Source organism: Thermobia domestica, chromosome 13 (assembly GCF_964235325.1).
Source record: "Thermobia domestica chromosome 13, izTheDome1.hap1.1, whole genome shotgun sequence".
Taxonomy (NCBI): domain Eukaryota; kingdom Metazoa; phylum Arthropoda; class Insecta; order Zygentoma; family Lepismatidae; genus Thermobia; species Thermobia domestica.
This window is the reverse complement of record NC_137466.1, coordinates 100156941-100180581: the sequence shown is the minus strand read 5'-3', so window position 1 is coordinate 100180581 and position 23641 is coordinate 100156941. Positions and strand designations below refer to the sequence as shown.

At 35.7% G+C, this 23641-nt stretch overlaps 1 protein-coding gene and 1 non-coding gene across 2 annotated transcripts in view; both read right to left on the bottom strand.

The window, feature by feature from the left end:
• LOC145668391 (uncharacterized) overlaps positions 1-4321 on the bottom strand; it is a 65650-nt gene extending 61329 nt beyond the window's left edge. Inside the window, exon 1 of the mRNA XM_081736179.1 lies at positions 4175-4321. The gene's annotated coding sequence lies outside the window, so the exon portion shown is untranslated. The remainder of the gene's footprint in view (positions 1-4174) is intronic.
• Positions 4322-5748: 1427 nt separating this feature from the next.
• TRNAR-CCG (transfer RNA arginine (anticodon CCG)) lies at positions 5749-5820 on the bottom strand. Its single transcript has one exon. It is a non-coding gene; the product is annotated as a tRNA-Arg (tRNA).
• Between the last annotated feature and the right edge of the window lie 17821 nt (positions 5821-23641).

Here is a 23641-nt window from a genome sequence, read left to right as displayed (position 1 = left end):
ATCTGTCTGTAAGTTGATAATAGTAGCACATTCACCCTGAAATCCACATGTTCTCAGTTATTCTGGAAAAGAATGACAAACAAAAACAAGCCAGTTAGACAGACGACAATTGCAACAAGAAAAATTGTTACTGTTGTGAAAAACCGAAAAATCTGCGTAATACACTACGCATAAAACGAAACTGAAACAACGACAAATTTCATAATAATAATAAAAACTTCCTTAAGAACTTTCAGGTCAAAGTACTGCGGCAAGAGACTGACACTGCAAAACTGCACCGCTTGACATCAAATTGCAACCAAATTCCTACAGAATACGACACAAACATGGTCTATCCCTGGGACTACCAAAGTTACATAAAATTACCACGATTGCTAAGTCAGTCTGCTGAAACATGTGAGGCGGAAAATTGTACACCCTTAGTGGATAATTTACCATATTTGGAACGTACTACTATACGGCAGTATGTAGCAGACATCCTGTTTATCGAGGAGCAGTGCGTATTTGGCCAGAAATAGAGCTAAAATTGGGATCACGAAAAAAGGGAGAGGGTGTTTTATGGGAAACCCCAGTGACATGCGTCACTAGAGTAGCTAAACGTACCATTTAAGGAACATCTATTCGATAGGAAGACGAATCACTACTGTTACAGATTCAAGAAGTGGATTTCATAGCAGCCGAAATGAGGTACCACAGCTTGTACCAGATCATCGAGCTGAAATTGTTCATGGAACAAACATACCTAAAGATAAATTCGTTGAAGACACAGTCTGTGCAGGTATGTCAGTAACTGTTTTAGTTATTGAAGCAGCTTTATTATTACTGCGAGCATTTGAAATGGAATCGGTCATTATTATTATTATTATTAAGTATTCTGCCTTTTGGGACTAATGAGGATTTTTTTTTTTTTTTTTTTTAAATTTTAGATTTGGGCCTGGAAATGTTCCTTCCCCGTTTCCCGATCTTCAGCTTCCTCTTTTAATTCCCAATATTTCCTTCTATTTTTCAAATCATCGATCAGCTACGTTTTTCTTCCTAGACCACGCTTCCCTTCCATCTTTCCTTCTATGGCGGTGTGAAGAAGACAATTTTTTCGCAAGATGTGTCCAATCCAATACGAAGAATGGTGTTCAGAAGTGTAATCTTATCTCCTATACGTTGTAAAACATTTTCGTTTGTTGCTCTCTCTGTCCATTTTATCTTCTCCATCTTCCTCCAACACCACATTTCGAAGCTCTCCAAATATTTCTTCCCTAACTTCCGTAATATCCAAGTCTCTGAACCATACAGTCCAATGCTCCATATATAGCACTTGACAACTTCTTCTTAAGTCCAATATTGAGCCTGCTACCTAAGAATGATCTTTTCTTGTTAGGAGAATAAATAAATATGATGGATCTTCCTGGGGTAAAAAATTCCGGAAGTAAAATGGAAAGTTTACAGGAAAGAAATGGTGAATCGGAAATTTTTCGGGTAATTCGTGTACACGTCAGACATTAGGATGTAATGAGCACTTATTCTAAGATGTGACTTTAATATTTCAACTTTCATAACAACGTTCGTTGTTAAAGAAATAAAAATTATTGTTTCGTGGAGTGGCACGGATTACTGAAATCAAGCACAATGCAATAAATGTGGTAAGGAGTGAAAGCAACTAACTGGACCTAAACCAGTGTTGCTAGTGACATCTTAGTCTACACGTGTACTCACCATCGTTGATGCACAGCTGCTCCCTACGGACACACGTCGGTGTGGGCCCACCAACTTCCACCCACCCTGGCACAAACAGACAGCATTCGTGCTTTCTAATGACCACCTAGCACAAGTTGGTTTCTTACTTGCTCTGAAGTTCTTATGGCATATGTCCGGAAACTAAATTTATATCATATGGAAAATGATAAAAACCCTCCCAAAGTGAAGATGCACAGACGAATGCAACTCCTTCAGTCATGTCACTTCCTAATACAACTAAATTCAAACCTATTATAACGTACAAGGCACTAATTAGTTTCCAATAAATGTTTACGTATGAACGTAGGACAAACGTACAAAATTAAAAGGATTAACTTCCGCAGATGGCAGCCCCGAAATACAAAATTTATGGGAAAATAAACAATCAGACGAAAGGTCAGCACGGGAATAAGAAAAAAAGTGAAGGATAGCATTTAGCATCTCTCACAACCAGTTTCATGGCTTCAGAACCGAGGACCTTGGTTTTGTCTAAATTGTAATACAAGTAGAAAACGAGCCCTCCGGGGCTTCTAACCCCCTTCACTCGCTCATCTATACTTCGTGACGCAAGTAACACTGTAAATCTTATATGAACACGATTGGGGGAGAAACTAAAAGATACCTAAAGTAAACAGTCATCATTGAAGAAAGAACAAATAAGTAGTAATACAACGTTGAAAAGAGGCTTATGTGGACCTTATCCGGGGCCGCAATCTACGGCAGTTTAGCCAATTAATATTTACTAAAACAGAAGCTATGAAGGTTTACTTTGGCAAAAACAGTTTAGTCAGTTTACATGACTTTTGATTTTCTCCTTTGAACATTTGAGGAAGACAAAAATATTGCGGCTTAAGTTTAGAGTTGCCCCTCCAGTCTGAAGGTGCCCTCGGACTTTGCAACATACAAAAAACAGTGCTTAAAGTATTAAAAATTGTTACATTTCACTTAACTTAAGTACTCCGTGTACTTAACAAAAATTTAAAAGGTTTTATTCATTATTTTTGCGCATCCGTTATACCTGTTCGCCATATTCGCCAAATTTTACAAGTACCATGCTGCTGAAACCTTCCGCAACCAGCAAATAGTATTAACTTCCACATATCTTTTCTCGTATTAAACATAACTCTCCTGCCGAACTTACATTCCTAAATATCAAATAAACACTTAAAATTATCATTTCTTAATTCATTTCTCCTGTAAATTTTCCTCATTTTTATAAAAAGCGGAAGGGTAACTCTAAACTTAACCCATATTGCGACAAAATATTTTCTTAAATGAAAATTTCAATTTACCTAATTATATCTAATATGATCAACCAATTGAAAAAATCTTTTGCAAGCATATTTAATGTACGGATTCATACATAAATACTTCTGTTTCAGTAAATCGAGTATACGTATTAAACAATAGTTTTTAGAGTGTGGACTTACATTTTGTGCAGACTCACTTTAGGAAGACTTTAGTGAACGTACACGATAAGAACTATTGTGCAAAAAAAATACTACACTCGTGCTAGGTGGCCACTAAAAAGCACGAATGTTATCTAAACGAGTCAGGGTAGGAACTCAGCAGAAGGATGCATCCACAGAGAGTAGACACGTTAGTGACGCTGGGTATACACATGAACGAGAATAGCGTAAAACATTGTAAGACAAACATACTTACCTTACGTGTTGGATTAGGAGTATGTTTAGTACAAGGGGTCCAGAAGCACATGAAAAACACAAAATTTACAGGAGAAATGAATGATGCAAGTACTTAGACGTAACATAACGTAACCAAAACCAACCTAACATAAACTACCTAAGCTAACCTGATCTAACCTAATATTAGTAGAAATAAGCGAAATTCTATCATTTTTTGGAATATTATGCGGAACCCCTACACTAATATAACATAAACTAAACCAAACTAACCTATCCTAACCTACCCTAAACTAACCGAATGTGAACAGAAATTACCAAAATTGTAATATTTTTTAGAGAAAAAAGCTGGACCCCTTCTGCTAAACATAGGCCTTAGATTATGTATTTGTATGTTACTAAGGACGTTATAGATTAATATTCGTATATGTTTTCATCACTTACACATTTTTGTTCCAAAAATAATATAACACATTACTAATGGAAAGGTAAATTTTAAAAATATGTTGATCCCTTAACTAAAAATGTTGCGCATCCTTAGTTACTATACGGATTTCAGGTACATAATTTCACTTTGTTTACTGTAGTTAATGATTACCTTATGAGTGAATTCGTACTAAACAAGATATAAACGAATTGGGTATGCTACGGTTCACATTTTAAAACTTTGACAATATCTACTCAAGAGATACTAACTTCTTATACAAAAGAGGCACGTCATAGAGTTACATTCTTTCGCATAACAGATCCTTTCCTTTTGTATGAACTAATACATAATACTGTAAAAGAAACATACGTACCTTATATATAAAATAAGCCACGATAATATATCTCTTCTTAAGATACATAGATGATTCCGACAAAATTCTACTCCAAATACCTTCTGCTAATTTCAAATTCAACCTCCATGTTAGTGTTGCCAAGTACTAATAAGAAACAAATTTCCTTCAATTTAGTGTTGCCAATCACCGTAAATAAACTTTTTGTTTGAAACAGAACATGTTATTCATTATTTTTATTTATTTATTTATTTTTATTACAGAAAATTAAGGACATAGTCGTTAATCCGTAGAAGATTGCGTCAACGCAGGGTAAAATTTATATTTTAGTTTGCGATAATCCGCATATAATTTTTCTATGCATTTTTTTACTTTGATTCACAGGCCCTTGTGGATATTCCCAGAAGTCTACGAAAAACATTCCACACTAAAAAGCAACACAAACGCTGCAACAAACAATTGTGAGTACTATACCGATCAATGAAGAATTCAGACTTTCGTATAAGAGGAAGGCAATAAAAAATTAAGAGGACCCTGTTCTAAATTGCAGAGCAGCAAGAATCTGTCGCAACAAAACTCGCAACTTCTTATTGTCTGGTCGGTTGCAATGCAATAACTAAAGTATTGCCATTTCCCCGTAACCAACGTTATAAAGAGTTTGTGTGCCTCTGTATCTATTTTCCAAGTTTTTATTTAACTTCGACTTTATACGAGAACAATTAGGTTGGGCAAAAGAAGAAACTAATTTTCTTTATAAAAACAAGAATCTTTGCTTTTAAGACTTTTATTTCCGAAAAAATATTACACAGAAAAAAGTAAATATTTCAATGCATGTATATAGATATTCTAGGGAGCACATATATATTCTAGGGGTCTCACTCCCCTTAAACATACCTGAATTCAACACTGATACCGATTATCGGTTTTAACTAAGCCCTAACTCGTAATCCGTACCAGACTTCGCAAAAAATTCTGGTACATAACGAAACGCAAAATACGGATAAATCAATTATCACTGCTATATCATAAACTAAAGTACAAAATTTGCATAGCATTTATACAAACCGCTACGGAATAAGGGCGTTAGGAAATGAATCACGTTTAAAATAAATGTAAAAGAAGGTGAAGTAGGAATCTGAAACCAACGCATCATAACCGCAATCCAGCACCAAGAATTATGAAACATTAGCGTAGATGAGATATAGTCGTAATAGAGATTTCAATTATAATTGAAACGAAGCAAATCCACATGTAAATAACATCAAAAGAAAAGTCAAGCTGGATGTCAAACACCTGATTCCTTGAGCGATGATGGTCTCGAATAGACCGTAGCACCTACTGCTGTAGGAAATGTAAGTAGCGACCGTACCTAGAGGGAAGACGCGAACCTTCAACAGAAAGGAGTATGGGGCCCGAATTTTGTGTTCTGTGAAGAAAATGAAATCTTTAGTTTTACGTCCCACAGCAATGCCGGTTAGGCTAAAGGAAACGGTGATGATGAGAAATAAATTACATGGTGGAATGGAGAGAGTGGGAGGAAGCGGGGAACCCCGAGAAAATCCATGAACACGGTGTTTGTCCACCACAAAGTCACACGGCGCGAGCTGGGATCGAACCAGGGACCCCAAGCACCGGAGGCGAACGCTCTACCACTGAGCCACCGCGCCCCCTCGTGTTCCGTGAAGAGTCGGAGCTGTTTTCGACTAATGTGTAGAAGATTGTTACTGCACGAAACTGCGAAGATTATTGGAATCGGAAAATGTTCTGAGAAATCACCACGTACAATATTTGTAATTTTTCAAGGACAAAACTAATTACCGATGGTTGTGGTGATTCCATGGTACGAAACTTAGTCGAAAGAATACAAATCAAGGGACGCTTTAGCGTTGAAATATTGTAGGTTTTATTGGCAGGGCCAGACAGAATTTTGTAAGGGAGGTTAATGATTACCTAAAGCGTGCTACAATGAAGGCTAGAACAAAACCATTGCTAGTGAAGTATATTATATTGAGGATAACTATTCACACTATGTCTAAATCTTGTGAGTAAATTGCCAAAAGAACAGGGTTTTTTGGTCATTCTAACGGTAATTGATAATCGATTTATATAGTAGATACGTTAGTTTCTACCTTCTGCGAATGGCACATGTGAAGAAGATAATCGAGATCTTAACAAAACTCCACTTTTATAACTCTCGTTGCCCCGAACATGTTATTACCAACGAAGGTTCATAATTTATGCCTAGTACGTGGAAGGAACTTTGTAAGGTTCATTCAATGAGTCAGCATTATACCACACAGTATAGAATGATTGAGCGACAGGCTCGAAAGCTCGACAGAATATTCGGGCTTCGATTTAACGAAGATTAAACCTGAAGGAGAGATTCAATCAAAGAAATGCAAAAAGTATTAAACTATTCTATTAGCAGTTCAACTGGCCAATGGCCAGTGGAACTGTTTATCTTGTTCTCGGCACTCTAACTATAGCTTCAAGACTCGCTATCCATTGCCATGAGAATTGTTTTCTAACGACGTGGAGGATAGAAATCTCATGGTTGATGTTTCTCCTTTCAAACAACCAAAGAAAAATGAGTCACCGAATCCTATGCAATCCCTATTAACACATATAAACTGCCACCATAAGAAACATTTTTGACTCTTCCACATCATGGGCAATGCAATGTGTATCATAAGTTGTACACGTATTACTCTTGTAATCAAAAAATCATATGTATATTTTTCTTAGGCTAGTTTTAGACGGAAGCAATTATCGTAGCATTTCTCGTAGCAGATGTGCTGTCAAAAATTTCATATAATATTTTATGGCATCAAAAGTATATGGTGCTTTTAAACGGTAGCATTTTTATAAGCATCTGTCGTAACGTAGCAAACAAATCACTGGAGAAGAGCGCAATTATGGCTCTAAAATTAAGCGTGAGGTAGCTAAAGCTATAGTAATTGTAACAACAGTTCTCGCCGGCCATAATAAAAAACGAAAATCACACAGAAGTATGTGGACAAAGAGCATCCCTAATCCAACTCATTTTTTGTTCACTACAATTCAATTTCCCACACAAAACAAAGAACATGGATATTTGGCACAAAATCTTTCGCTTCTTTTTAACACACCACGGCGCTGCAATCGGACCAGAAATGCTGGGGAAAATGCTACGAAATAGAGCAGGTTCTATCGACAAGAAATGCCATAGGATATGCCATGGCATGGGAAATGCTATAGCATTTGCTACTTTACACGGTAGGATATCGATGATACGATTTTTGCTATGAGAAATGCTACGATAAATGCTTCCGTCTAAAACTAGCCTTAGAAACAGGGTTGGCTTTAGGATTTTATTTTGGGTTGGCCCATTCCCTGGATTATGGATATATATACACATTTAATTGATTAATGACAGTAGGAAATTACTTTTACAGTAGGGGTTGATGCTATTTGTTAAATGGACACACCAGTAATATGAATAGTGGAAAATTAGTTTACTCTTTGTTGTATCTTTTAGCGTTTAGATATTTTTCAAAATTTTTGGGTAGGCACGTGCCTACCCGGCCTACCCGCTAAAACCGCCACTGTTGGAAACAAATTTTCTCCAGCCACTAGTGTTTGTTATACCAGCTAAATGAAACTATCATAAGAAACCGGTGATCGGTGCGCATACATTGTGGGCGGTTTGGCCTCATCAGCAATCTGTATGTACCCATATGTTGGGCTACCGGATGTCAGGGGCGTCATTTCAGACTTCGCTTGGGGGGGACAAGAGTACCACCGACATAAGACTTTCACGTTTTGTACTAGTATATTAGTAGACAATCGATTAAAGTATATTTATTTCTCAAACTCTTGGGGGGCAATTGCCCCCTCCTGCCCTCCCTAAATGACGCCCCTGCCGGATGTCCTGATATAATATACGGGTATCCTACGGTGTGGGTAACACGGCAGTCTAACATAAATCTTAAAGGAGAATGACTTAGTTATGCTCAAAATGTATCTTCTGTCTGTAGCAGTCAAAAAATCGGATAAACAAACGTGTTTAAGTATACTGCGTCAAATTTTATCACCAAAGTACTCCATAATTGTGCTGTACTCAGCACTCTGAATAGAAGTTCCGTTGGCACTCACAATTTCATGAATATCAAACTCTTCATCTGCTCATAAGGAAGAGCTATTGAACAAATACTAAAAACAATACTATTTGTCAAGACAAAGTAACTTGTAACGGATCGTATAAATCGGCTACAGGTGGTACAGCTATTGTGATACAGTTTGTTTTAGTAGTTAGCTTGTTAGATGTTATCGCTAATTGTTACATAAGCTTAGCCAAATATGTTCAAGATTCTTTGGTGTGATTGTCGACATCTTTCATGTTTGCTGAATGTTGACAACAAAGTTAAAAAATTAATTCCATTTTTTTATCCCTATAATGTTTTGTAAAGATACAATGTTAGAATTTGGTTCTGAAATTCATGTAAATTTGGTTCTGAAATTCATGGTACTATTTTTCAGCCCATTCCAGAGCTAGGACTGTGGTAACAGTGCTCGCGCTTGAGAAATCTAACGCAACAAACTCTTGCAAACACTCCATAAAGCAATCGTCTTACAAATAGCATAATGATAAATATGTATATGCATTAAGTTTATGAAACAATATTTTAAGAATTTTTTTATATGAGACGTAAAATAAATATATATACTGTAAGAAAACACTGGACTGGTTGCCCATGAATCTACAACTGTTAACGTTGTTGTTATTTATGTACATATTTGTGCTAGTGATATCAAATGAACGCATGCAATATTAGGTGTTAATGAAAATTTAATATGTTAATAACACAAGTTAATATGATAAAGATTGTGTAAAAGAGGTTTTTCTTCCGTTTTACAATATACTCATTTATAGCTTCCTCATACAGCAATACTATTCTTTGCCTTCCTAAAAGTTCACACTCGTTTACCCAATTCTTCCGGTCTTTGCATTACTCTTTTTCTAAGGAATGTCTAGCTTCTACTCTACCGTAGGTTTTCTTATCAGTGTAATAAAGCTGGCGCTCTACAACTTACGTAAAACAAAATGAAGACGTAATTCAAAAGAACAACTCGAGAAATTAAAAGCATGAATGAGCGTTGATGTGAGATAGTTTGTGTGTTACAATAATCCTTTCCGCATATTTTGTTTTCCTGCCCAGCCTAACCACAGCCTCATTCATATTGGCTGATCAGATCACGTGACAATAAACGTTCACTTCCTATTTCCGTGACAACACGTGATTGAATAAATTGAGTGCTGATGCATAATGTAGGCCTATGTTGTTATCAAAGTTGAAATGATTTATACATGTAACGTTTTATAAAGTTAGCATTTTTATTGAAACAAGGGAAAAGGCACCATGATATTAACCATCTCTCTATTTACAAAAGGAGAGTAATACGTAAATATATATATATATATATATATATATATATATATATATAAAGACAGACAAATGGTATATTAACAAAGATACAGCACTGCAAAGATTGTGCCATAAGTATAATATACGGCACATCGCAGTTTTGCACAGTCGCCAATATAATTTTTCTCACAGTATTGCACAAATCATGAAGCGAACCGCATTCAGTGGTACAAGAGGTAGCTATTGTTGCATTAGACAATGAATTTGCGATATCGCTACGCATATAGGAAATAATACCAGTACTCCAGTACAGTGTTTCTTCCAGACATTTTTTGGGGAGCACTGCCCCTCCTGAAGAGACCAAAATAATACGTTTATAATATAATAATAAATAGAATAGTACCAGCAGTACCCCCCGGAATGCTGTGTGCCCCCCCCCCCGGAAACATTGTTTTTGAAAGATGTACTGTTCCTAAAGGACCCAGTGAGTGGGCACTGCTCATTTACGATTAATAAAGTCATAATGAATGGGTATGGTTTATTCTGCCAACAACATAATCCCTTCCATCTGTGTACGAAAGACGAGTAATGAGGGCACTAAGAATCTATTTTATGATAAATTTAACGTGTATGTAGTGATAAGTACTAGGGCCATATTCTTGACCTGCATGTCAGACTATTCTTTTTTCAGTATCGGCGCATGAGATACTCCACTTCGAACAGTAGCTAAAATTTAAGGATGGACCCAAAAATAATTGAGCTCCTTCATGACTAAGCGGTTAGCGTATGCGCCTTTGGCGTGGGAGACCGGGTTTCGATTTCCAGCGGGAGCTCATGTACTTCGGATTTCGTTAATCAGTAGGTCCATGTTTCATATAGCGTCGCTGCTAAACGGGACATTAAACTCAAAATCAACTCAACCCAACAATAATTGTTCAAAAATTACATTTTGTTTTGTTAATTATTTCCTAGTGCCTTCAAGATTCCACCTATCCACAAAGTGTGTACAGGTTTATAATATACCTACAAACTTATATACGATAAACAAAATGCGTACACATTTATATCAAATAAAATATCTAGAAAGTAATATAATCATTAGAGCTATTGTTTGTGAGAAAACATGCACAAACCTGTACTAAGTAGTCACAATAACAAATTTTCTATCTATTCTGGTTCAGAGCAAAGCTCAGCTAATGGGCCAACGAAGTGAAAAATGAAATGAAATCTTTAAGTTTTACGTCCAACGGTTATGCCGGTTAAGCTTAAGGAGACGGTGATTATGAGAAATTAATGAAATGGTGGGATGAAGAGTAGAAGGAAACGGGAGAACCCCGAGAAAACACATGCGTACAGTGTTTGTCCACCACAAAGTCCACACATAGCGAGCTGGGATCGAACCAGGGACCCCAAGCACCGGAAGTGAACGCTCTACCACTGAGCCACTGCGCCCCCGCCAACGAAGAGGTGCGTCCATAGGGAGAAGGCGCGAAGCTAGATGTGACACTACATAGAAGTTTTGTATTAACATATATACGGTATATCTCATTTTTACGCTATATTGAAGTCTACAGATGGCTTATACGTTTTCCATTTTAACCATCGGCGCAAATCTGTCTTCAACGTTGGGGGGACGTGTAAGACCGTTCCCATATTTTATATATATATATATATATATATATATATATATATATATATATATATATATATATATATATATATATATATATAAGCGATGCTCAAAAATTTATGAAGTTGAAAAACAATGCTGTGGAGGATCAGGGGAGCAGAATCGTCTTCGGTGGCGTATTTAGGGTGCTATCGGGCTCAAGCTCTTCCGAAAAAATTTGTTAGTTTTTCGCATTCTACGTACAACAATAATCCTTCTTACCATTTCTAAAAATGTCATTGACTTTCCATTTTCTTATGCTTTTTGTTCAGAAATAATACTGTATTTGTCAAATTTCATTCCATGTAAGAACTACGTCCTTTTGTTCTTTCTTTCGTCCTTTCTACTTTTCTGTTTCTTTTTCTTGATGTTACTTTCTTTCGTTTCGTCTATTATGCTTCATCGACCGTTGTCAGTTGTGATTCAAGTCGGTCGTCATTAGTAACACCAAAACTAAGAGGTGTTGATAAGCGAAACTGGTGTTCCACACCAACTTGCGCGGATATCAACATGACGGGACTTTAGTTATTATAACAAAGGAAAAATTATATCGTTTAGTTATTTTTAAAAGAAGAAAATGTTTGAATTAAAGAAAATCAAAACGGGGGAATAATTAGCCCGGGAAATTAGATAGCCCAAGAGGATGCTTCCTTTTCCTTGTATGAATAGAATAAAGAGTTAGATTCACTCCTAAATTTTTGTATCATATCATATAGGATTTATCGGTCTGCAATTCTTACTATTATAACTTCAATTTATGCATAAATTAAAATATATTTAATTCTCAAACCCAGGTGGGCAATTGCCCACTTCCTTTCCTGTGTTGGGTATAGCCCCTCAAAACAAATCCTAAATACGCCATTGGTTGTCTTCAAAATTGGGAGGTGGGCAGATTTGAGGCTTATTCTAGGGAAGGGAGATGAAACTCATATTACGGTAGATGAATCTGATTTCTGAGGTGAACCTGTTGTAGAGTATATTATATATTAGATGAAGTAGTAGTACATATCAGTATTAAAAAACACTGCCGTGAACACATTCTGGAAACTGAATACATGCATATTTTTTGTTTCTAATAGGCATCCACAAAGATCCACGTTAAAATTGTTTTATATTAATAAAATAATATAAATAATAATTTCTCCAAAACTATGAAGAAAAAATATCAATTATGTATGACACAACAATACTCTTATTTGGGCAAAATGATAATAATCTCAATAGCATTACGGGAATCGTTATAGAAATCTGACGCACGCCATCTACACTTTAGTTAACAGATGTAATCTTAAGATTGTGGAGAAAAATATTTCAGCAATTAAATTATTTTCTTTGCTTACGAAGCATCCTCTCTCAAAAGAAAAATTGGAACACGCGGAAATATGTAGGAACAAACCATGGTTCGACCAGGAATGCATTAAACTAACAGAGAAGGGAAAACAGGCAAACTTACGTTGGCTACAAAGTCCGAATGAAATAACTACACAAAATTTCGTACACATCAGGCAGGAAACTTCTAAAATTTTTAAAACAAAGAAACGCGATTTTTTGACAGTTAAAATTAAGGAACTTGAAGATAATAGTAAAAATATAAACATTAAGGACATAAGGGATCCAGGGATTTAAGAAAGGCTATCAATCTCGTGCTTATATTAAAGAAAGCTGACGGAACAGTTCTCACTGATACAGGTAGCATTTTAAATAGATGGAAATACTTCTTTGACGATTTGCTTAACATGCAGTCAAAAACTAATGTGAGTGGAGAAAGAGAGATACACATCGCAGAACCGTATATTCCAGAACCCAACCAAATAGAAGTAGAAATCGCTATAAAGAAATAATTAAAGAAACACAAATCTCCGGGTGTAGACGAAATTCCGGCTGGAGTTAATTTTAGCTAGAGGCGAAAAATTGTGGAATAACATAAATAAATTCATCCTCCTTATCTGAAACAAGGAAGAATTGCTACAAGAGTGGAAAGAATCAATCATTGCTCCAATCCACAAGAAAGACGACAAAACTGACTGTAATAATTATCGAGGCATCTTTCTTCTGTCAACATCCCATAAAATCCTTTCAAACATTCTATTAGCAAGATTGACCCCATAGGCAGATGAAATTATAGGGGATTATCAGTGCGGATTTAGACGAAATCGATCAACTATCGATTAGATATTTACCATTCGCCAAATACTCGAAAAGAAGTGGGAATACAATATCCCGGTACATCAACTATTTATTGATTTTAGAAAGGCTTACGACTCGGTTAGGAGAGAAACATTGTGCAACGTTCTTACAGAATTTGGAACACCGAAAAAGCTAATTAGATTAATTAAGGCATGTTTAAATGAATCCCAAAGTAAAGTGCGGGCAGGATTTTTTTTGTCCACGAGCTTTCACATTGAGAATGACCTGAAACAAGGAGATGCGTCGTCGCCATTATTATTCAACTTTGTCTGGAATACGTCATAAGGAAAATCAAAGATAACAACCAGGGCCTAGAGTTGAACGTTGTTCGCCAGGTTATTGCATATGCTGATGATGTAAATTTAATAGGGGATGATAGGAGAACAATAGAAAGAAATGCAGAAGTCATATTAAACGCTTGCATGGACATAGGTTTAGAAGTAAATGCAGAGAAAACTAAATACATGGAAGTGCGTCGGGACCGTAATACGGCAAATTATGAATGCGTTAAAATCTTAAATAATACTTTTGATAAAGTGGATACTTTCAAATATCTAGGATCAATATTAACAAACGAAAATCATATTTCAAGAAGAAATTAAATGTCAACTAAAAACAGGAAATTCGTGTTATTATTCAGTTCAAAATCTCTTGTCGTCGCTAATTCTGTCGAGGAATTTGAAGCTTAAAATAGGCCTATATAAAACGATAATCATGCCTGTTGTTCTGTATGGTTGCGAAACATGGTCGTTTACTCTGAGGGAAGAACATAGACTGAAAGTATTTGAGAACAAGATCCTGAGACGAATATTCGGGTCCAAGAGGAACGGGAATGGGGAATGGTGGAAATTTCACAACAAGGAACTACATAATTTATACGGATTACCAAACATTGTTAGGGTCATCAAGTCTAGGAGGCTTAGGTGGGCAGGTCATGTAGCTAGGATGGAAGAAAGTAGAAACGTTTTCAAAGTCTTGAATGGAAAACCAATCGGAAAATGACCATTAGGAAGACCAAGGAGCAGATGGGAGGACAATATTAAGATGGATCTCGCAGAAATAGGAATACAAAGTAGAAACTGGATCCAGATGGCTATAGACAGAAGTCAATGGAGGGGTTTTTTGAACACGGCTTTGGACCTCCGGGTTCCATAGGCCATAGAGTTAGCTTACGAAGCATGAGTAGATGCCTAGGCTGATACTACAAATAGATGAAATGCGCATTTACTGAAAAGATGAGTTCTACTGACATTGGGTAGTCTATATACTCTTCGAATTCTAGGGCCTAGGGGAGAGGAGGAGATAGGATTTCACATCACGTTACGTCACACACAGTCGCACGCTTTCACTTTCATTAAAAATGGGAAAGTCAAGAGAAACCAATTTCATCTCACTTTACTTTGGGCAGTCGGACACAAATCATCACACTGATCTGCAAAAAGCACTTTTCAAATCGGATTATTGGGAGAGCCTCCAGTTCCAATGTTGGGGGGACATGTCCCTCCATTTCCCCGGAATTTGAGCCCGTACCTACAGCTGAGACAACTTTCCAGCATGAGGAGAGGCACATATCCTCCTCTGGCACTAATTCCAATTTCTGCCCAAGTAGCGGGAGTGGAATTAATACATATTGATGAGACTACTAAATGCACTACAGCACGAAGTTCAGTTTGAAAGATGGAAAAGCCAAGAGAAACCAATTTCATCCTACTTTCCTTTGTGGCAGTCGAACACAAATCATCACACTTATCCCAAAAAGCACTTTTCACGTCAGATTATTGAGGGACAGTCCCCCCCAGGTGCAAGATTGGGGAACATGTCCCCCTCTTCCCCGGAATTTGCGCCAGTGATCTTCACAAATAAGTTCCGTAAACATTACTTTGATATTTGAATTAACTTACTTGTAAGTTTTGAAACAAATTTGTAAAGTTTAAGTTACAGTTTAATCTTGGAGCTGCCTAAGTAACTTTCTTGAGAACTATTATAAAAACTGATAAATTTGCGTGAAAATAATGAATTCACTTAATCTGAAGTCCATTTGTCTAAGATTCCTCAAACGACAGAAAGTATAAGATGGAAAATTCAGTTTTCCACGTTACATTCTACATAGCAGATTATGGATCTTTTTACTATCTTCCGTATTTCATTTTCTTCCCTTAATCTCAATTTTTATTCTTAAACACAGCTGTCTAGCAAAAAATCTGTTTCTAAATATAATGGTACTTAGGGGATAATGCAAATTATTCAATTTTATCTCCTTCAAAATAGCTCCCTTTACTGTTAATCCATAGTTCCTAGCGTGTATTCCACTGCTGGAACTAATAGTTTAGGACAGCATAAAGCTCTCGTAGCGATTGTTTTAAATTTTCTATAGATTGGTGATCTTTTAATGTGGATTTCAACGTGGGGAATAGAAAGAATTCTGCAGGTGCCAAATCAGGTAAGTAGAGTGGTTGAGATACAACAGTTGTATTGTTCTTGGCGAAAATTTCCCTGGTGAGTAGCGGTAAACAGCTAGGAGCATTGTCGTGGTGCAGCATCCATGTTTCGTTTTTGTATTGTTCTTGTTTCCGTTCTTCCTCATAGCCTCCTTCAAAGGCCTCATCATTTCTGAATAAATACTCATTGTTGATAGTTTGCATAGAAGTACAAGGATTCGGGACAAACTAGACTTCTTTGACTATTTGAACTTTAATATAAAAGTAACACTACGTTCCACCTTTCATCTCCAATATAACGTAGAGCTTTTTTTTTTGTTTGTTTTTTAGGTCGAACTATTTTGTAAAGGTAGATCAACAAGAAAGATGTTTTAGTAAAAGTTTATGGTGGTGACAAAATTGTTCTGAAAATGTAGTAGTTAGACTTATAGGAAAGAAACTGCCATTTAAAAAAGTCGTCATTTTTGCATCTAGGTTTACATAAGAAAGATCATTGTTCTCAACTTTTAGAGATAATATTTAACAGAGCACTCCGGTTGGAAGCCAAATCCAGACTTTTTAGTGGTCAGCTACCAGATGAAAATGCTTCGGTACTTTAACTGGTAAAGCACCTATCGGTAGCAGGCTACCAGGAGTTCCAGATTCGACTTCTAGTCGAGATACAGAGAATTATTCTATGCATTTTCCAATAGTAATAAACACCAAATGATTCTCGGCTCTTGGTAAGGTCCGTTACACAGTCACGCGGAGTTCCGCGTGGCAAGATTGTTCTATTGGTTCTTATGGGTGCATACATAGTCATGCGGAGGCCTCTGCGTGGCCTTATCCGCGCTCCATGAGGCGGATAGGGCCATTGAGCACATGGATGCTTACATAGTCAAGCGGAACTCCGCGCGCGGAGCAGCCACTTCTCTTTAAAATCTAAAAAGAAACGCATGGTAGCAAAAGCAAAATGATAATTGATTCAGATTTCTTTTCTTATTTTTGAGAGTGAGTTGCTAAATAATATTTTATACTGTTCTATAATGCTATTTTCATATTTTTTTAGTGTTATTTTTAATTTAGCTATAATGTCTTCATTTAATTGGAACTTCCAATTAATGTCTTTGCTTAATTGGAACTGTACATGTGGTGCCTCTAACGTACCACTTTTAACAGTACTTGGCTTCTATTGTAATTTTTCGTCTTTCTTTCAACAAATTTCAGTTTCAGTTTCAATTGTCACGGAGGTTAAATTTACACCATGTTAATGGGATCCCTCTTGTGAGAAATACAAAACGCGTGACATTCGTGAACAGGCATGGAACGATATATGTAAAAGTTTTTTTTCTAAATGAAGATATGGACAATGAAAAAAGATAAATTGAGGCAAATAATTTATCTCTATTATTAAATAGTTGATTGGATGAAAATGATTGGATGTGAAGTTCTAACCAAATGTACAAACATTCGTTATTTTCATTTGTTAAAAAACAGTATCATGACATTTTTTAAAGGATAGTGCTGTATTTTAAGAGCGTGCATATGGATCCTATTTAAACTGCATGTTTATAATTTCGATGGATTTTTTTCAGAAATTCAAAAATGCGTGTCAAATGAAGAAATTATTAATCGTGGAGTACCACAAGGATCAATTCTAGGACCACTTCTCCTTCTTCTTTATATAAATGATCTTTCTGAAAGTATTAATAGTTCATGTGTGACTTTATATGCAGATGATACAAACATAATAATTAGTGGGAAAGATGAATGCGAATTAGCTTCAAACTGCCAAACGGCAATGAACCAACTTTCAAGTTGGATGAATGAAAATGACCAAATCATTAATGTAAATAAAGCATGTGCCTTAAATTTTAACAATGGTAAAAGTAATCAAGCCAATGCAATAATAAAAATAAATAATAAAACAGTTAAATATGTAGAAACTGCTACCTTTCTCGGAGTTAAAATATTTAATAATTTCAACTGGGAACCACATATAGAACATGTAAGAAGTAAGCTAAGCAAACTATGCTATGCAATTAGATGTGTAAGAGATAAGATTAATGTAAAAACAGCTAAGTGTATATATTACTCAAATTTTCATTCTACAATAAAATATGGCTTGATGTTCTGGGGAAATGCACCTAAAAATATTGCTATCTTTAGACTAAAGAAGAAAGTAGTAAGAATACTTGCAGGAGTAAAATGGAACTCTTCTTGCAGAAATATGTTTAAGGAACTTGGAATAATAACTCTTCCCTCAATGTATTTGTTCGAAATATTAATGTATTTGAAAAAACATAGTAGTGAATTTATTGTTAACAAAGCCATTCACAGTTATAACACAAGAAGTAAAGACGACATTCACTTGCATGCACATAGGACAAATATATACAATAAATCAGGTACGCACAAAGGTACTCTATTATACAATCTACTTCCATCATGTATAAAAAATCAGGTCTCTGTCAATAGCTTTAGATCCGAACTTAAAAGGTACTTGATAGAACAATGCTTTTACTCGGTTGAAGAATATGTAGAAAATAATTCGCATACGTAAAATTAAATATATAGTAAGTAAATTAGTGAAACCATAAGAATCTATATGTAATAATAGTATGTATGTTTATGTATACTGGTATATATATAATGACATGTCCAATTTCGTTGTATGACGATGAACGGATGCAATAAATTATGATTATGATTATGATTTAAGCTAGTGGAGAACTTTTTTTTTCGTAATGGTGACCCTTTTGTACCTATGAACATTAATACATCGTGTACCTTTGAACGATAAATAATACTGTTTAAAGCTACACAATGTAAGTAGTTAAAACAATTGATATATTTTATATAGGTTAAGTTAGGATATAAAGTTATTATTTATAATTTTAAGTAATTTCTATATATTCGCTTATTGTATAACATAATGTTAAGAGTTGTATATGCTCAACTTTATTATTCACAAGTTTTTGTTAGAACTTCTCTTCAATTTTTAATTTAATTAATAAAATTTCAATTCTGGGGAACTTTTTATGGCTAAAGCTTTTATTGCAATTTATAACTGTTAATATTTACGGCTTCTTTCTATATTATTGCCTCAGAAATGTTGTAATTATCACTGTGTTCAAAGGTACAAGAGGGTCTGTTCAATGGTACACGACCATAATGTACCTGTGAACAAAACGGATATGCTCTTGTTATATTCTATAAAAGCTACTGTAATTATGTAACACGTTTAAAAATCATCCTATCTGATAGCAGAGATGGTACTTCAAATATACGACAAAAATTGGGGGAAAAGTGCTGAATATTAGCACCAAAATTTCGAAGACACTAAAAGTGTTCACAGGTACAACGCCTTCCCCTACTATTTGTTAAAGGAGATATGCGCACAAGAATGACATAATAGTGCTCAGAGCTTAATTTACCTTAACTCCGGCGTGGTACAGGGTCAACTCCGGGGAAGCCCAGGTGGTAAGCCAGCAAGAAATACTGCTATTGATTAATTTGTTGTTGTCCCATTCATTTTATATATGAAGGTGGCATTATGTGGGAACAAGAAACAAAATCCATTTGAAAAGAACCCTCCCTTTTATTCTTGAAAACCGTATAAAAAATATTTTTATTCTATTCCTTAATTTCAATTTTGGAATTTTGAAAACCTATAATAAACTTGTATTCAATTTTCCCTATCAGAGTAAAAGTAAACTAGGAATGCCTGTTAATAAATAATACAGATCAATTTTTTTAAAAAATGGATTTATTATTATGTAGAAATTAATTTGTTGACTTATGAAATGTAGGGAATAAAGGAAATTGGAAGTTGATGCTCCGAGTTACACTTAGCAGCACACAAATAACCCCCTCCCCTCACACACACTAATCCAAAAGACTGACAATGTTTGGAAGGTGATTCCTGACACCAAGATGAGACGAAAAGCATAGACTTACCTGGGTGTAGAAATGCTTCCTTTCGACGTTATGACTAGCAGGAAGTTTGTCGTAGAGATGCAAAAACAACCATAACTCGAGAATAACATGTCGAATCGAGGTCGGGTAAAAGAGAATGCCTATTACTTTTAGTTGTAGATTCTATTAACGTGCAATTGCAAGTGGCACAGGGACGGTGAAAGGGTGACTTCGAAGAAGCTGTAGAATTCCTGGAGTATTTTATCGAAAGTTGAATGAGGAAAATAAACAACGATCATGTACAATATTTCAACGAATAAAAATCATTGTACATTGTTTAAGTTAGAAGAACAATGTAAGGATTCGGAAGAAGCAGAGATACATATATTTGATTCGTCGACTTTATCCTCCTCCTCCTTTTTCTCACCTCAACCATAGGTTGGTGGGCAACATGGAAATTTTAAAACTTTCCTCTTCATTGGGAGAGCTGTTTTATAATTTGATAGGGTCTCTTCTTCGTAGCTGCATTTAGAAATTCTAGCCTAGGTCTTCCTCTTCCTGGTTTTCCTTCTGTCTTTTCCTCTATCAGCACGGTGATCCAATTAGAGTGCTGAATAAGATGACCAAGCATGCTGTTTCTTCTTTTTTTTAATCATCGTCATGATCTGTCGTCCTTCCTTAGCTTCCATTAGTTCGTCTTCTTTCCTTTTCCTTTCGGTCCATGAAATGCGCAGCATTCTGCGCCAACAATAGATTTCAAATGCCCAACACCAAATTTGAAATGCAGAATAAACGCTCGTAGGAAGGACTAAAGTGAAACGAAGTTTTTAAAGTTTTACGGTTGTGTTTTAGGTTAATGGCGACGGATTGTAAGAGAAAATTGAAAATCTCCGAGAACACTCACAAACACGATGTTGTCCCCCACGAACTTTCACGGATCGAACGAGAGACCCTTCACACCACATCCTCGCACTCTTATCACTGAGCTGGGCTGCGGTGTCTCAGTAGTAGAGCGTTCACCTCTGGTACATGGGGTCCTCGGCTCATTCCAGCTTGCGCCAAGTGAACTTTCTGGTGGACAAACACCGTGTGCGTGGGTTTTCTCGGGTTGTCCCGTTTCCTTTCACTTTCTTTATTTTACCATTTCATTCCTCATCATCACTGTCTCCTTTAGCCTAGCTGGCATAACCGTGGGACGTAAAACTTAAAAGATTTCATTTCTTTTTTTTTCTATCACTGAGCTACCGTGCTTTTCGTTGTGGAGGAATAACTATGATTCCGATGGATGTCTCGGACAAGTAAACATAGTGTGATAAACTAATGTGCAAACAATTAATTACACTCAAAGTGTGAAATTCACTGCTTTTTCGTTCCGAAATGATAAGTACATTTATTTCTTAATTCAGTTATTCTCTACCGACGAGCACACGTCCCTTCAGAGATTGCGGACAGATTTTCGATGGGTTGCCCATAAAAAGGATTTTAATGCATTTCATTATAGTTATTATTTGTGAAGAAGATAGGATCGTATAGTTCTAGCAAAAAGGATGTCTTTTATTCGAAAGGTTGAGAATTACTGTTCTAGGCTAATTCTAAGAAAACGCAAATTGAAGGAATGGCGCATAGAGATCTAGGATATTAGAATTAGAGTGCTTCAGATAGAGATGCCTATAAGGGAGAGATGCTAGTTTTGCTATAACTTCATCGTAACAACAACATATGGCACGAGCTTGCGCAGGCTGTTACCGGAGGTCAAGAAGAAGGAAGAGACGTCGTCAGTCACGTCGATGAATATGTTATGCACTTGTTTCATGGTAAAATGTACAAATTATCAATAAATTTACACATGTTTTTGTTTGTGAATAAGTCGTATTTTCTGCATGAGTTTGTAATGCAATTAATAATGACGCGTACATAGTTTAAGTGCACGTGAGTCTCAGCATACCTTGTGGCAGTTTTGGCGCGAAAATTCAGCTGGCATCTTTCCCCGATGTTTGGGAAAGTTACTACATCAATGTCGGGTAAAGATGCATGTGTACATTTTCTCGGGTAAAGATGCAAATTTAACTATTGCTCGGGTAGTCACGAAGTTCCTAACTTCGTGATTAATATCAAGAAAGTTGAAAATGAAAATATACAGAACTGTTATTCTCCTGGTATTATTTTAAAGTTCGGAAAGGCCGAACGTTTGATATAGTGGCTATGAGTTCCATAAGAGTTAGTTATTAGTAAAACGCTTCGTATACAATGCACATACACTTCTATACATATTCCATAACACATCGTATGATCACTGTTTAAAATTGCTCTTTGTTTGCATATAGAAACTACAAAATGCAAGATTTGCTCCAACTGGACAAGAGATACGAACACTAGCATACAACTTCGTTGAACGTTATGGTGTGAAGCATAAATTTAACAAAGGGAATGGAATGGCTGGATACGATTGGTTGTAGTCTTTCATAAGATTTCCTACGTTAGTAAAAAGAAAGTTTCAGAATTTGTCTAGCGATCGAGCTAGGGATGGTATCGAGACGAGACGAGACGAGACTTTGTACAGTCTCGGTCTCGTCTCGGTTTAAAAATAGCTGTCTCGGTCTCATCTCGAGTCAAAAATCGCCGTCTCGGTCTCGGTCTCGTCTCGGTCAACAAATGCTTGTCTCGATCTCGGTCTCGAGGGCCAAATCTCGGTCTCGTCTCGAAAGTCTCGAAATAAATAGGTGAAATTAAAATTGTAAAATTATTATTATTGTAAAATCTGTCGTTTCTGCTTCTTATTTTTGGCCTTATTCTTGACTTAGAATTATAGTATGTTGTACTTCTTCAGAGCTAATTTGCTAGTGCTGATGCCTTCCATGCGTGTGTTCCAGTTTCAATCACCAGCAAAATTCTAATAGTAACCCATATTTCACTTTCAGCAAAAGACTTTCTTATATGGCCTCAGTAGTGCCTATACAATTAAACTATATTAAATTAACTTCAGTACTATACAGTAGTTTATTTCCTTCCTTAGAATAAGAATTGTTCAATACATTCTAAAGGATAACGCAACACAGCAGCATGAATGTATTTAATCGTACCGAAATTGAAATTTTACAATTTCTCATTTATTATCCAATGCATTCTGTTTCGACTGTCATTTTAAAAACATAATATAACGTTCATTATCTGAACAAATAGGGTAAATTATTACTACAATATATTTTGTTTAAAATTGATCAAATGCTTTATTACCGTCTCACATCTACGTGTTTAATTGACACCTTATAACACTTTGTGGTGGGAGCTTCGGCACTCATCTTTGCTATGTGTGGCCTCGGGTTGCATCACGAAACAAGTTAGATTCAAAGTCAGATGTTTCGCATAGTTCGCGTCTAAATTTTAGTACATTCTGTTTCTTATACAAGTTCCTAAAGTTGTAATGCATTACATACACATACGTATATCCACTGCCGTAACATAGATTAAGCTTATTCCTGAGCTCTTTATGCATGTGATCTTTATTCGAGAAAACCAATCCAGCGTTCATTACGTTGAAATTTTATATTGATTGAAAATTACTTGCGAAACATGAACATACATATTATACAAGTATATAGGTAATTCGAGCTAGCTGTATCTATTTTCTCTCTCTCGCCAAAACAAGTGATTCTTAACATTCTAGTTTTCTTTTGTATTCATTTTCGTAGTTTTGCAGCAACATGAAGTATTAAATAGTCAAAAATATATTATTTTTTCGCTGTATGACTTTCGTTAAATTTTGGATCCAATTTTACCCTAACTTATATATATATATATATATATATATATATATATATATATATATATATATATATATATATATATATATATATATATATAAGTCACTTTTTGGTCAAATTGAGTTAGAATA